The sequence below is a fragment of the Rousettus aegyptiacus genome, unplaced genomic scaffold (genome assembly GCF_014176215.1).
Source record: "Rousettus aegyptiacus isolate mRouAeg1 unplaced genomic scaffold, mRouAeg1.p scaffold_m13_p_5, whole genome shotgun sequence".
NCBI classification, from domain to species: domain Eukaryota; kingdom Metazoa; phylum Chordata; class Mammalia; order Chiroptera; family Pteropodidae; genus Rousettus; species Rousettus aegyptiacus.
Window position 1 is genome coordinate 31,065,678 of NW_023416308.1, and position 15,565 is coordinate 31,081,242.

The 15,565-nt window shown below is 37.3% G+C and overlaps 1 protein-coding gene and 1 pseudogene across 2 annotated transcripts in view; both read left to right on the forward strand.

Annotated features, from left to right (window-relative positions):
- The window catches only part of OPCML (opioid binding protein/cell adhesion molecule like), a 1,143,910-nt gene that overhangs the window by 192,300 nt on the left and 936,045 nt on the right, over positions 1-15,565 (forward strand). The window lies entirely within an intron of this gene.
- LOC118603626 lies at positions 695-812 on the forward strand (annotated as a pseudogene).

A 15,565-nucleotide genomic window follows, 5' to 3' on the forward strand; every position in this document is an offset into this window, starting at 1 on the left:
CCTGGGGTTTTATGCCCATTTCCTTCACCAGGTTAGGGAAGTTTTCCATCATTATTTCTTCAAACAGTTGTTTTCCATCAGGTATGCCAATCAGATAAATATTTTAACCCTTAATAGTGTCCCATATGCTCCTTAAATTATTTTTATAGTCTTGGCACATTTTTTCTCTCTATTCTAATTGAATGTTCTTGGCTTTCCCATCCTTTAGATAGGGCTTTTGATCCTTTTCTTTATTCACTTTGTTTATTCCTTAGTTTATTCTATTTAATATACTTATCATCTCAAATAATGTATTCTTCATTTCAGACTAGTTCCCTTTTATAATTTCCATTTCCACTTTTATGTTTTTTATCTCTTTGTTAAAGTTCTCACTGAATTTAACTATACTTCTTAAAAGTTCATTGAGCATCTTTATAACCAGTGTTTTGAATTCTGCATCTGTTTTATTATTTGACTCCATTATATCTGGATCTGTGTTCTGTTCTCTTATATGGTTTCTGCTTCTTTGACTTCCCATTTTGGCTGCCTTTCCATGTCTGTTTTTATGTACTAAGCAAAGCTTTTAAGTCTCCCAGTCTTAGTGTGGATTTGTGAAGTAGGTGTCCAGTGGCACAGTCCCGAGAGGGATTCAGCTGTAGGCCAAGTTTGACCCAGTCTGAGCCACTGTGGGGCCTCCTGTTAAGATTCAGCAAGTGTCTATGGCCATGCCACCCTCAACAAGACTGATCCTGTCTGATCTCAGAAGCTAAATAGGGTTGGGCCTGGTTGTACTCGGATGGGAGACCACCTAGGAAGACCAGATGCTGTAGGCATAGAAAATAAAAAATAAGAGATTGTAAGCTGACAAGTTTCTTGCAATCTGTGAGGTCCACCAAGGGTTGCCTCGCCTAAAAAAAAAGAAAAAAAAAAGATTCAGCAAGCAATCCACAGATGCTGTGCTTATAGTGGCCTCAAAAGGCCACACCAGAAACCAAGGCCGGCTGCTTCTGGTATGAGTCTAGGCATTGTTCAGCAAGGAGCACCTGACTTACTGATGATATACCTAAATGTGGCTTGGGTGGGGCCACAAGTTAGGGGAGGTGAGGTTTCAGGGAGTACTCTGGGTGGAGCAACCTCTGTGATTCAGTTTGATGATGCCTCTGCTATGGCAGTGCTATGTCCACTCACTGGAAGTTGGGAGGGCTCAACAGGGAACAATGGATACCACCGGCACTTCTGTACAGAGTAGGTCTTACCTGGACCCTCACTCTGACAATTTCTCCCTGTTAGTCCCTGGTGCCCCCTTTAAGTCCCTGGTGCTCCCTGTAAGTCCCTGGTGCCCCCTCATAATGAGCAAGTCTGTCATCACAAAAATCTACTCATGGACACGGCCCCTTTAAGAGGCATCTGCTGCTGCCATTGCTGCAGCCTCCATCTCACTCAGCTGCTCTAGACACGGCAGCCCCACATCCTTCCCCTGTCCTACCTTCTTCTGTTGCAGGGTGATTTCTTGGGTTTCCCCCTAGTTGTATGACTTGTTCATCTAGATCCCAGGGGATTTTTCCTTGCTGCTTGCTCCTTGTTTCTGTCACAACTTTGATTTGGTTGTCAGAGGGGTGAACAGAGCCTCTATCATCTACGCCATTTTTCCCCTCCAGTATTTATTGTTTTTGATACAATTTTAACTGGGATTATTTTTTTAATTTCTCTTTCTGACAGTTCATCATTGATGTATAAAAATGCAACAAGTTTGTAAATACTAATTTTGTATGCTGCTACTTTATTTTATCAGTTTTATCAGTTTTTTGGTGGAATCTTTAGGGTCATCTCTATATAGCATTATGTTATTTAAAAGTGACAGTTTTACTTCTTCCTTCCAATTTGGATGCATTGTATTTTTTCTTGTCTGATTGCTGTGGCTAGGACATCCAATACTATATAGAATGAAAGTGATGGACGTGAACATCCTTGTCTTGTTTCTTATCTTCAGGAAAAAAACACTTTTAGCTTTTCCCTATTGAGTGTGATGTTGACTGTGGATTCATCACATATGCCCCTTATGTGGAGATGTGTTCCTTCTAGTTCCGTTTTGCTGAGAGTGTTTTTTTTTTTTTAATTATAAATGCATGCCAGATTTCATCAAATGTTTTTTCTGCATCTATTGATAATATTATATAGTTTTTATCTTTCAGTTTGTTAATGTGGTGTATCACATAAATTCATTTGTGGGTATCGAACCCACCTTGTATCCCAGATAAATCCAACTTGATCATGGTGGATGATCTTTTTAATGTATTGCTGAATTTGGTTTACTAATATTTTGTTGAGGATTTTTGCATCTATGTTCATCAGGAATATTGGCCTATAATTTTCTTTTTCTTTCTTTCTTTCTTTCTTTCTTCCTTTCTTTCTTTCTTTCTTTCTTTCTTTCTTTCTTTCTTTCTTTCTTTCTTTCTTTTTCTTTCTTTTTCTTTTTTTTTTATTTTTTATCTTTGTCTAGTTTGGGAATCAGGGTAATGGTGGCCCCCTAAAATGAACTTGAGAGCCTTTCCTCCTCTTGCATTTTTTGGAATAGTTTGAGAAAAACAGGTGTTAATTCTTCTTTAAATGTTTAGTAAAATTCACCTGTGAAGTCATCAATCCAGGATTATTGTTATTTAAAAGATTTTTTTGATAACTGATTCGATTTCATTAGTAGTAATCGATCAGTTCAAATTTTCTGTTTCTTCTTGACTCAGTCTTAGGAGACTATGTTTCTAGAAATGTATCAATTTCTTCAAGATTGTTCAAAATGTTGACATATAACTGCTCACAATATTTTCTTGTAATCTTTTGTATTTCTATGGAGTGAGTTTCCACTTTTCTTTCATTTCTGATTTTATTTGTATCATCTTTCTTTTTTTCTTGATGAGTCTGGTTAAAGATTTATTAATTTTGTTTATCTTTTATAAGAATCAGCTCTTGGTTTTATTGATTTTTGTATTTTTTGACTATTTGTTTATTTTTGCTTGAATTTTATTATTTCCTTTTTTCTACTCATTTCGAGCTTTGCTATTTTTCTAGTTCTTTTAGATGTGAGGGTTATTGATATATTTCTTATTTCCTGAGGTAGGCTTGCATTGCTATGACTTTCCCTGTTAGGACTGCTTTCACTCTGTCCTGCTTTTTTATACCATATACAAAAATAAACTCAAAATTGATTAAAGACAAATACAAGACCCCAAACCACAAAACTCCTAGAAGAAAATATAGGCAGCAAACACTCTGACATTGCTTTTAGTAATATATATACTTTTTCTGATATATCTCCTTGCTCAAGGGAAACGGACAAACAAAATAAACAAGTGGGAGTATATAATTTTTGCACAACGAAGGAAACCATCAACAAAATGAAAAGACAACCTACTGAATGAGAGAAGATTATTGCCAATGATACATATGATAAGGGCTTAATGCCTAAAATTCATAAAGAACTCATACAACAAAAACAATCAAATTAAAAATGGACAGAAGACCTGAATAGGTATTTCTTTAAAGAGGACATATCCCTAATAGACATATGAAAAGATACTCAAGATCACTAATCTTCATAGATTTTTAAACCACATATTAAACCCACAATGAGATTTCACCTTATATCTGTCAGAATGGCTATCATCAATAAATCAAAAAATAAGTGTTGGTGAGAATGTGGAGAAAAGGGAACTCTCATGCAGTGTTGGTGAGATTGCAAACTAGTGCAGCCACTATGGAAAAAAGTTTGAATGTTTCTCGAAAAATTAAAAATAGAACTTATGACCTAGAAATTACACTTCAGGGTATTTATCCAAAGGAAACCAAAATAGTATTTCAAAAAGATATATGCATCTCATGGTCGCTGCCACACTATTTATAATAGTCAAGATATGGAAGCAATTTATGTGTTGTTTTCAATATCACCTCTGAGGTAAATTGTCTTTAACCTGCAAAATTGCAGCACTCACAGGCTGTCATCTAAACAACTGAATTCAATGGAAGAAAACAAACTCCCTCTTTACTGTCAGTCATCTTTTAATTATGTAGAAACAGTAGCTAAGCTGATGGAAAGTGGGGAAAGCAATCAGGCCCTCTTCCCCTTAAATGGTGAGTTAGTGATTTGAGAACCCGTATGATCCTTGTTCTCTTGCCAAGCACAGGCCTGGCAAAGGAGCTAGGGAGACAGGAAAAGCTTCAGACAGTTGAGTGTTTGGAAACGGCAGTAAGGAAGGGTATGTGTGACTGCATTTTCAGAAGAAAGCCTTGATATTTTTATCATTTTATATTGATTTAATGTCTTCAACTGTAAGCATGGTGTTTGCAAAATTCTAAAATGACTTTTGGGTTTTCTGTGTACCAGGTTTTGTCCTGTGTTGAAATCTAGACTGGGTTTCCTTTTTTGAATTCTATTTGGAGGCTTCTTTTAAATGGAAATTTTTATTAAGAAAAAAAGAAACTGCTGTAAAAGTGTACTGGTGAGGTAAAAAGTTAGAATTGACAGAAATAAGAGCTTGATTCCTTTACTCAGAAGTCAATTGACTGTAGAATATGTAAGGCTTCTTCCTGCAGCAGATAAAGACACTAAAGTGGTTGCTGATTTCCCCAAATAGCTCAGGAATTCACAGTGTGTGTCACAAGCTTAGGGCAACTAAGCTTTCCATCTCTGTTGTCACTGTGGCCCTAGAGGTGGACCCTGCAAGCCTCCTCCATGAATCCATGATTTCTCAGGCAACTGGGCTATTGTTTCCTGTATCTTGTAAGACCAGACATCTTTTTAGTGAATATTTATCAGTAGCAGCTCAGTGGGTGATATTCACAAACTAAAGGAGTCTGTACCTCTAAGACTTTCAGAGAGGCCTGCACAGGTGACAGGTGTACAGAAAAGCTTACTAAATGATGACTGACTCCTTGGCACCACTTACCTTGTGAAAAGTAAAGGAGTAACTGGCATTTTACATCTTGCTTATCATATCTAAATAGGGAATAGAATATAGAAAATACTCTTACCACAACTATTCCTACTATTATAAAATGTTTTTCTAGAGCATGAGGGCTCTAGATGTGTGTGTGTGTGTGTGTGTGTGTGTGTGTGTGTGTGTGTGTGTATTTCTCTTTTACCTCTAAGATACTTTGCTCCATATTAGGTAATTCTTCATTATATATTCATTTGGATCTCTGTTGCCCTTGCAAGTTTAACAACCTTAAAAATTGGATGCTTCTCACTGGTTCTGTAATGAAGTAGCAATTTGTCTCTAGATCCAAATTCAGGTATAGCTATGCTAACTTGAAGCCTGGCTGTGAGCATCTGGAGAATGTTAAATATCTCTAGGTGGAGGAAATCTTTGGATATCACAAAAAGGGAAATTAAAAGTCTCAATTACTTTTAATAACGTATGGAGTGGTGGGGAAATGATGAAAAGAGATTCTAAGAGAAAGGACAATCACTAAAATTAGAACCTCTGACAATAACAGCAACTCCACCTTTCCTTCCATTTCCTTTCTCTCCCTCCAAGTGAGTGCTAAATTGAGACTGGAAAACAAATTGCTTTAAGTGACTATTAACTGAATTTTTACTGTTTCAGGCACTGGGGCTTTTCTATTTCTGTTATCTCATTTATATTACCCAATCCTGTGGAACAGATTCTATATCTGCTTCCATCTTAAAAGCAATAATACCACATCTTAGAGACATTAAGCACCTTTCCAGGATCATACAGTTATTTGGTATACAAAGTTTAACCTGGATTTGCCTGATCCCATGTCTTGTGCTCTTAGGCACTAGATCCTACTACTTGAGGTTTTTTGTTGTCGTTGTTTGTTTGTTTGTTTGTTTGTTTTTCCCCCTTTTGAGAGCAACTAAAAATTCTGTGATAACAAAAGAAGCTAAAGTGTTTTCTAAAAGTCCCCATGGCTCCTGGCCTCTGAATCTCATACCTGGTGGGGTTCCCTCACTCTCTAACTCGTCCCTAAGATCAAGGCTACTCTGAGACAGGCCCCATACTGTGTGAGCTCTCCATTAGTGGCCTTTGCTTTTTATCTAATTTTGGTCCTCATAATAGGCCTTGACTCTGTCCTAAAGTCCATTTCTATAAAAATATTTCATTTCCTGAGCCGATCCCTTAGTTTCATCCTGGATAGGCATCTTGCCTTGTCCTTACTGGTCCGCCTTCAGCATTTAGAATTTCTCCCTGGCTGGGTCTTGCTACTTTTAAATAGAGACCTTGGACAGAGACTCCTTTCTTCCAGGATGCCTGTAATTGTTCTCTTCATCTAACAGGACATCCTGAACCTTTGTTGAGAACCTTTGCCAGTGGCCTGCTTGTACATCAGCAGAACATTAGATTAATTCTTGGGGACTGCTCTTGCCCTTAGCACAAACCTCTGCAGTTATCCTGTATAGTTGGGTCAATTTTACTGTGGCCTGGCCCACGAATTGTCTAAGGTGCTCTGTCTTAAGGTAATCAAGCAAAGAGAATGAGGATGATGCTGAAATTTAGAGGGTGCTTTCCAAGGCTGAATTAACTACTTTTTAAATTAAAAGTCAATTGTCTTCTAGTCCAGAAGCTTTCATTGAAAACTAGCTGTTAATGAGGCTGTGGACCCTTGACCTCATTTAATGTATGAATACCATGGCCTGCAGAGTCTGTGTACACCAGGAGTAGCCTTTCTGGCAGAGGCTCTGACTTCACTGGGCAGCCCAGGGTAAATGTTACAAAGTCTGCCTGTTCTTGCTCTGAGGAAAATGTCCTGTACTTGTCATGTGTGAAATGCCGACATTAATAAAACAAGCACTGGATTGGGAATCTGATTAGAAGTCAGTATCTAGTCCACTCTGCCACTCTGTGTGACTTTGGACAGATCACAGCCTCTTAGTCTGATCTTTTTTTAAATAAAATGAAGAGTGATGATGGTTCTCTTGCCCTTCACGAAAGACTGCTACCAGGATTAAGTCATTGTTTCTCAATGAGGTGTCAAGGGTGTGGTGATTTTGCTGGTAAGGGACATTCCGCAATGTTTAGAGACATGTTTGATTCTCACACTGGATTCAGCAGTTGCTACTGGCATCTATAGGGTAGAGGTCAGAAAGTATGCTTAACAAATTAGAAGATAGCCTCTGACAGCAAAGAACTATCTACTAACCTAACATGTCAAAAGTTCAAGTTAAATAAATTTATTTAATTGGTTTTACATGTAAGGATCCAGCAACAAACATACTACACCTATTCTCACAGAGCCTACCGTGAGGTAAGGGCAGAAAGCCCCGTAATCCATCGATCTTGCTTCTGCTGCTCCCCCTCAATCTCCACCCAAAAGCCACCTTGAACTGTCTAAAGAGTGACCTCCACAAACCCTCTCCCAGAGACTTGGAGTCCACAGAAAAATACTTTTCAAAGTATTTCTAAGTCTCTGTACAGTGAGCACTTTTTTTTTTAATGGTAACATTGGTTAACAAAATTCAGTAAGTTTCAGGTGTACAGTACAGTTCAACAGTAAGGCACGTATATACATTGCATTGTCTGTTCACCACCCATAGTTAGCTTTCTTTCTGTCACCACATATTTGACCCTTTTAACACCATCTATCTGCCTCCTACCCTTTGGTAACCACTAGTCTATTGTCCATATCCATGAGTCTCTGCTTGTTTGTCTTGTTTGTTTGTAGCTTTTAGGTTTATATCCCACATATAAGTGATATCATGTGGTTTTCATCTTTTTCTGTCTGGCTTTTGATTTACTTGAATATGTGACTGTAGAACACCCCTGATCTCTGACCTCCATACCCAATGTATTGGGGCAAAGCTACTTTAGCAGGTGGTTAAGAGGTTAGACTGAGAACCCCTTGGATTGGAGCCTGAGCCCTGGTTCTGCCGCTTATGAACTATCTGAACATAGACAAGTTGTCTGATTGGTTTGAGCCTCAGATTTTTGACCTGTAAATTAGAAGATAAATTGTTTCACATGGTTCATGACATAAGTAAGAGCCGAATGGTAATAGTAGTAGTTGTTGTTGTTGCTATTGTTATAGCTACTGTTGTAATTGGTTTTATTATTATTAATAGTAGTAATGCTAATATCATCATTTTTTTGTCACCATGCTATGAACTGAAATCTTTTTACTTGTTGAAAGAGAGATTCTATATTCCAGGGATTCTCAACCCTTGATGCCTAATAGTCAATTAAAAATCTTTTTAGCCCTTTTCTTGTTTAGAAAAAAAGTACAGCTCACTGCTAGCATTCATTTAGCATCACACATAGGAATGCTATGTTTTTTAGGATTTGACATTTTCAGTGATCGAACTAGTAAAAACAGAATGTTATTAATAGAATGATGTCATTTGTTTCCAAAGACTATCGATATACCAGAGTGATGCAAAAATAATCATAAAAGTGAAATATTTCATGGCAAACTTTGGGGGTAAGCTTAGGACTGTAATCTCTGAGTTATCTTGGGATAAACACTGCAGCCACAAGTGCTGCTAGGGAGTGTTCTCTGGGAAAATAGGAAAAACATATCAATGTTTGGGCCCTACCCCATGCCCATTCAATTTATTTTTCTGAAGGCTAGGTCCAGGCATAGTCTGTTTTTGTTTTTACTTTTCTTAAGCTCTCCATATAATTCCAACCAGGATTGAAAAGTGTTTTATGCAACACTTGGCCTAACCTTGCTGAGGACCCTGATGGTGTTGAATATTTTGATAGGCACACAGGAATTGGCAGAGTAAAGGGTTTATTCCAAACTTCTGGAGCCATTCTACATTAGAGACAATTTAGAATTGTCGCCTCCTTCTGTAATGAACTCACAGATTTTCCCATTCTGTGTGTACATCCTCTCAGCTCCACTCCTTATTAGAAGAAGGTATGAGCAAAGTAGAAACGGCCCTCATCATTTTTCATTTGTAAGCTTAAGTCTGTCTTTGTTGTTAATGATCACTGTGGTTTACTAGCAAGGTATTTTATGTGTACACAACTTTATAGGTTAAATTACTTCATACATATCAATTTATTTAAAGTACGGGTGGTCTGAAGTTGAATATTTCAGTAGACTAAAAGTACCCTCTACAGAGACTTAGAGTTTTGGTAAGAATTAACTTATGGACCTTTGTGAAGGCCATTCTTCAGCTGTTTTGGGGTGGCCTTTGGGTGGAGCCTAAGAGGAAGAAGTAAGTCCAGTTCTGCTGATTATGTAACTGGCTCTCTGCACTTATCTCCTGGCAGGCTCCCTGAAAGACCCACTCTGTTTATTCTAAACCTTAACATCTGAAAATAGCCTGATGAAACTCTTTAAGAAAAAAAATTAGCAGTATGACTATACTTTTTGTTGGTTATTATAAATACAATCAAATATAGGAAAACTCTAGGAAACAAGAAAACAAAGGGAAGATTTTATATATATGTATATATATGAAAAATAAAAAGGGATTCATTACAAATAAATTATAAAAATAAATAAAGCAGAATTTTAAAAAAGCAGAGTTTGTCATAATAGAAATAAAAGATTAAAAGTTACAAAATAATATATAAAATTTATAAGTAAAAGATAAAAAAGCTTTAAGGTCAATGAAGTACAAGAGTTAAAAGATTAAGACAAAAAGCTAACCACAACATAAAAAGTTAAAAACAAAGTAGTATATAGAATTAAGAATGGGAAATAACTTAGGAAAAAATAAAATAAGAAAATACAGAAAATATTGTAGTATTTTTTAAAAGCAAGCATTTTTGTTTGTTTCTGATTCTTAACTTTAAGGAAATAAACTATTAACACTTGAAAATTAGAACATGAGAAGAGAGGAAAAAAGCAAACTCCAGTTAGACATGCAGAAAAGGTTTTAACTACAGCCTTGGGAGGCCCTGGGCTTCCTGTGTACTCCCTGTAGCATGCATGACAGCATTCCTCCTGGTGAAGACCGGGATAGGAAAGAGTGGCCCTGGTCCCTGACGTGCATGTCTGCTGTAACATGCTTAATGCCGTTATCCTTAATAGTTCTACTGGTGGGTCTGAAATGCAAAGACTCTGGGCAGGTGGGTTAAGCTAAAGCCTATAGTTTATTCTTTTCTGTGGATCTACAGGCTCACCTAGGTACAATAAGGTAGACGGGATATCAGGAGTTCTGATACCATGGCACCGGCTCTCGTTGAGTCTGAACCACTCATCTATCTTTTTCATTCCTGAACCTTCTGTAAGAATAAAGCAACCTGAGGGCTTTTGAGTTACCAAATCCCTTCCCATTCTTTCTTGTTCTTGGATCCTCACTTTATTTGTAATAATCAATATTAAAAGCAAACAGAGGGAAATCTTTTGTAATAATTTGGATTTGGGTTCAAATCCCAGCTTTGTCTATTGCTAGCTATATAACTTTTAAACAATCTTATTAACTTCTTTGCACTTCAGTTGCCTCACGTAAAAAGGAGGAAAATAAAAAAATCTACCTCTTTTAATTATTCAAATGAGATATACTCTAAATTTTAAGCTAAACAATGCCATGATCCATTTCTTAGTTGCTTTTATATTCTCTGTACTTGGCTTGGTAAACTGCCCAGTACATGTTAAGTGTTTGATGCCTGTCTAACGATAATGATAAAAGCCAGTATTTTTAGTAATGCATTACAGTAGGTCCTCAAATAACGTGACTTGTTCATTTTTTTTTTTAGAATGTTGATGAGATGCCATAGGAACTTAAATCTTATTTATATCAATTAGCCTATGATAAAATTGGATTTGTTTTATACTGTTTTGCTTAAAGTCGCAGAACCTGTGGACCATATTAAGTGAGGACTTACTTATGGTAGCAATTATGCAGTGCATTTTACTCTGATTATGATAATTAACCTTTATAACATATACACACATATGCACACAAGGTTTGCAATATCATTAACTCATTTTATAGATTGAGCTTAGAAATTAAGTAATTTGCCTAAAGCTACCCAGTAGTTTTTAGTGTTTTTTTTTTTTAATTAGTTTGAAGTATATAGTTTTTGGGTTTTTAGCAAACAGGGGAGTTAAGACAGGTTAAGTGGTAACTGAAGGGTAACCAGAATGGCCAGCACATCTTTACCTAGACAGAGTTCTCTGGGGCTTTGTCCCCAGTACTTCAATGAGTCTCCTTAACACTTATAGTAAAGCCCCATGAAAGTGAGCATTGCAGTGTGAACCCTGCTCTGGTTTGATCAGAATTCAGGTGCACATCAATTCCCATCAGGTTGACTCAACTTTATTTGACATCAAAGTGGGAGCATGCCCATGGGTCTTGGACTCTCCACTGCAGCCCTATTCTACTGGCTGTTATTTAATGGCCATTCTCTGTCTGCCTGTCAAGGGTAAGGTAGCTTCAGTGCTGCTCAGAGACCTGTGAAATTCAGGTTCATAGAATTCCTCATGTTCACTTGGCCTTAATGGAGAAGTTAGCTAATATGCTGACTAAGAGAGAAGAGAAAATGAGAATAAATCAAGATGGGAGGATAGCTATTATAGGGACAGATTTATTAGAACCTGAAAACTCTTGTCTCAGGAAAGCCAATGCTAACTTCACAATAGTCTTCTTAGCTCTCTAAGAATCTGACCCTGGAGAATTACTTTGAGCTATCACAATTCCATGTGGAAATATAAGGCCATTTTATCCCTGCATTTAGTATCAATTGGAGCATAATCACTAATTCTAGGGTCCAGACAAAAACCTCATGCAAAATATACCACATAGACCCTTCTAGTACATATAGAGGACTTAGTAAAGTAAAACACACTCTACCCTCCCTCCTACCAACACACACATACACACACACACACACACACACACACACACACACACTTTATTTTTCACACAAAGGTGGGGCAAATTCAAGTAGAAGAAACTACTTTGGTTGTTTTTGGAGGGAAAAAATTTAGTTATTAAGTGACAAGATAGTAAAGCAGAGAGAAAAAGAAGTTCAGCGTTGCACTGTTTTGCTGAGAAAAACAGGAAAAGATGAGCAAGAAATGAAGCTTAATTTTAATGAAGGGAAATTTGCTCTTAAGTAAAGAGATTGCAGGAAGTGGGAGTATATGGGCCTCAAAGAGAAGTAAGGCCTTGCATTCTATTGTAATGGACAAGATTTTGTTCTTTAAGAAACAGCCTAAACACACAAAAGACTGAGAAACAGAAAATGCTGGATGTCGAGTACAAAACAGATGTCTGCAAGGCAGGCAAGAAGGGACCCACTTTCTTCCCAGATGAGCTCTGTGGAGGTCGATTAAGGATATGCCTTTCTCACTCTGTAATTCCTGTTTTTCTTCCATATGAACACTTTGAACATGCAAAAGATGCTGCATATCTTGGCAAGGATTTATCTCTCTTCTCCAGAGTAACTTGATCAAATTTCCCAATTATGATCCTGGGTTCTTGGGACATCTTTAAAACCTCATTACTGATGATTACCTATTAATAGAATTTAAATACATATGTATTCTAAAATACTAAATGTAAGGATATAAAAATTTATTTACATACATTTATACAATCTCACTATTTTTTTTGGTTCTTTCTGCATTTTGATAGATGTTAAAATTACTTCAGTAGGAATAGAGTTTTGTTGTAGTAAAAAGACAAAAGGTAAATTATCCTCACTTTCTAATTCAAGTTAACAACCTAACAAGAATCAGAACACAGTACGCGCTTACTTAAAGTTGTTGATAGGTTCTTGGAAACTGAGACTTATTTCTGGTTACAAAAACATCACAAAACTTTCGAATAAAAATCAAAAACACTTCTAATTTCAACATTATAATAAATGTGAGGTGCACATATATTTAAGAAAAATTAATACATGTGTAAGATAATTTCTTCTAATTGCTTAATTCACTTCAGGGCCATGGGTGGCTGGAGCTTATACCAGCAGCTCAGGGTACAAGGCAGGACTCACTCTGGACAGGATACTCTTTCATCACAGAGCCACTCACAACCACACCCACACTCACTCAGACTGGTGCAATGTAGACATGCTAGTTCATCTCACCTGCCCATCTCTGGGATATGGGAGGAAACCAAGTACCTGGAGAGAACTCGTCCAGACATGAGAACATGCAAACTCTACAGACAGTGGCTCTTAACCAAGATAATTTTTTTTTCTCATCAATGTTATAATAAAACAACAATTGAACAAAACCATGTTATGCAAGGACCTGCTATAATTACATATAGGTATTTAAATAGAATTGGCTCTTTGAAAATTAGATTATCCCCCACCTAATAATGCAGTCTGGCAATCTAACATTTGAATGGGTGAATATAGAGGGCAAAAATAGATGCTTTGGTATATATTTATGCTAAAGCAGAACTTCTAATATTTCTTATCACGACACAGTGCATCTGAAGCAATACATGGTAGAAACTTATGAGGCTTTATAATACTAGAGCCTCAACTAGGAAGTGAGTGTGGAGATTCTGGTGCTGCCTTCCCAGCGCTCCTCCACTTAGGCTGCACTCCAGGACTGTCCCCAGATCTCTTGGGGGACAACTCTTCATGCAGAGGACACATACAAAGTTTCAAGTATCTAGAATGTAGAATATACTATTTGCAGAAAAAGAAATTCTAGGGGTATAGATGGAGAGTGCATATAATACTACATGTAGAATATACATATAAATATATATAATTGCATATATAATACTATTTACTATTCTATATATACTTAGATATAATTCTGCCTATATATTAAACATATATATGCATACACATACATGTTTCTAAATATATAAATATACATCTAAATTATAATTTGATTTTTTTGTGGGCAAGAAGAATTAACATTTAATGTCCTGTTGAAGAATAACGTGATACCAGCTTCATTCTAGTTAAAGCCTGATTGGTGACAATTTAATACTAGAACTCTCAGAGGAATAAGGCTGGCAGCAGTGGAGCTTTGCCCTCAGCAGTTCAGTCAACCTGCAGAAAGGCAAACTGACTGGGATGTGGTCTGATTGTGAAGGCTTCTGAGCATTTTCTTCTAAAAATGATTTTGTCTTCCCTTCCTAGGCAAGAATGTTTTGTACAGGCCCAGAATTCCTCATTTTCTTAGAAGTTCTAGACAACTTTACATAGCAAAGTTTTTCTTCATCTTGATTCCAGCCCTGTATTCTTAGATAATTAATTTTTTTCACTCTGGCTGAGCAGAAGCAGTATGGCAGTAATTACAGTGGTGGCATGCCATCCCTAACTCCTTAACTTTTTATTTTATTTTTTTTCTTAATTCTCCAAGAAATGGCTCACACCTTGGATTTAAGCAATATGGAGGCAGAGTCTTCAGACTGTAGAACAAGAAGGACTCAGAAAACATTTGCAGTGAAAAGGAAGAAAAAAAAAGGAAAAAATACCCTTTTCAAATATTCAGGGAGAGCCACAAAATGGTGAAGTAAATCCTTATCGGGAATTTTAATGAGCAAAATAAAATATGAAATCTGTGTGATTAAAATCAAATCTTCTCCCTTCTGCTCGGCTAGAGCAGGCTGCCAAAACGAAGGCACAAGGAAGGCGCTGGGAGGCCTTTTGTATTTAATTACTGCCAGGGCTTTTTCTCAGTTCAAAGCTCTCTCCCAAGCCCCCACAGGGGTAATAAAGAACTTGAGAGAACAAATAAGCTCCCTTCTGAGTGATTTAGAATCCTGGGCAACAAACAATAAACATTTTAACTGAATTGGAGAGATTCAAACTAGTCTGGCTTAAAATTTGTGTCCCTGTTAGGATGATGGGCATATGTGAAGTTTTGGGGAAGTTGGAAGATTGGACCACTGTCAACCATTCCAGGACCGCCTTCCAGTGGCCACTCAATTCTTTTGTTTTGTCTCCTACTTTAACCTCTCCCACAGTTTCTGTATGTATCTCAAACCCACAAGCTTCGGAGTTGGATAGGGGAGGTGTCCATCTATAATAATCTGGGAATATCTGGGATATAATATTCATCCCTCATGCCTAGTGACCTGGTTGGTGCCTTGACCCATTTCGAGAAGAGGTAAGTTCTGTCAGCTCATCTCCTGAGCTCTGGGGTACTATCTGAACAGCAGCAGTAGCATTACCCAAGAGGATTCTCTTCAACCCCAGAGAATATTCTTTGTTAGTGGTTGCAACAGTAACTTTTCTTGGGGTGCCTTTTAGGTGCATGTAAATTTGAGACCCCTATTTATGTAGCATCTGCCTTTTCAGTTCAAACCATATTATCTTTCCATTTACATTCAGATTTGTTTCACTTCAAGCAGTGATTCCATCACCTTTGTCCTTTGTGGGGAGCCAGAGTGTTTTGCGTAAGCATTCAAATGGAATAGAACACAAGTGGGGCATGGAGAGCTCCAGAAATCCATTTATCTGCTTCTCAGATAAGGAGGTGACAATTGATATTTTCCCACCAGATACCCCTGTGTAGACTGTGAACTGGTGTAGCTCTGGCACACACATTTCCCCAGCTGCTCTGTTGTGAGCAGGAGTGAAACAGGAGGCTTGAACCACAGATATCCATGTCTCTGTGTACTCAGGGTTTCCAGTATGCCATTGGGATGTTTTTCATCCCAGCTATTTAATCAAACTCATATTGTGTACCTTAATAT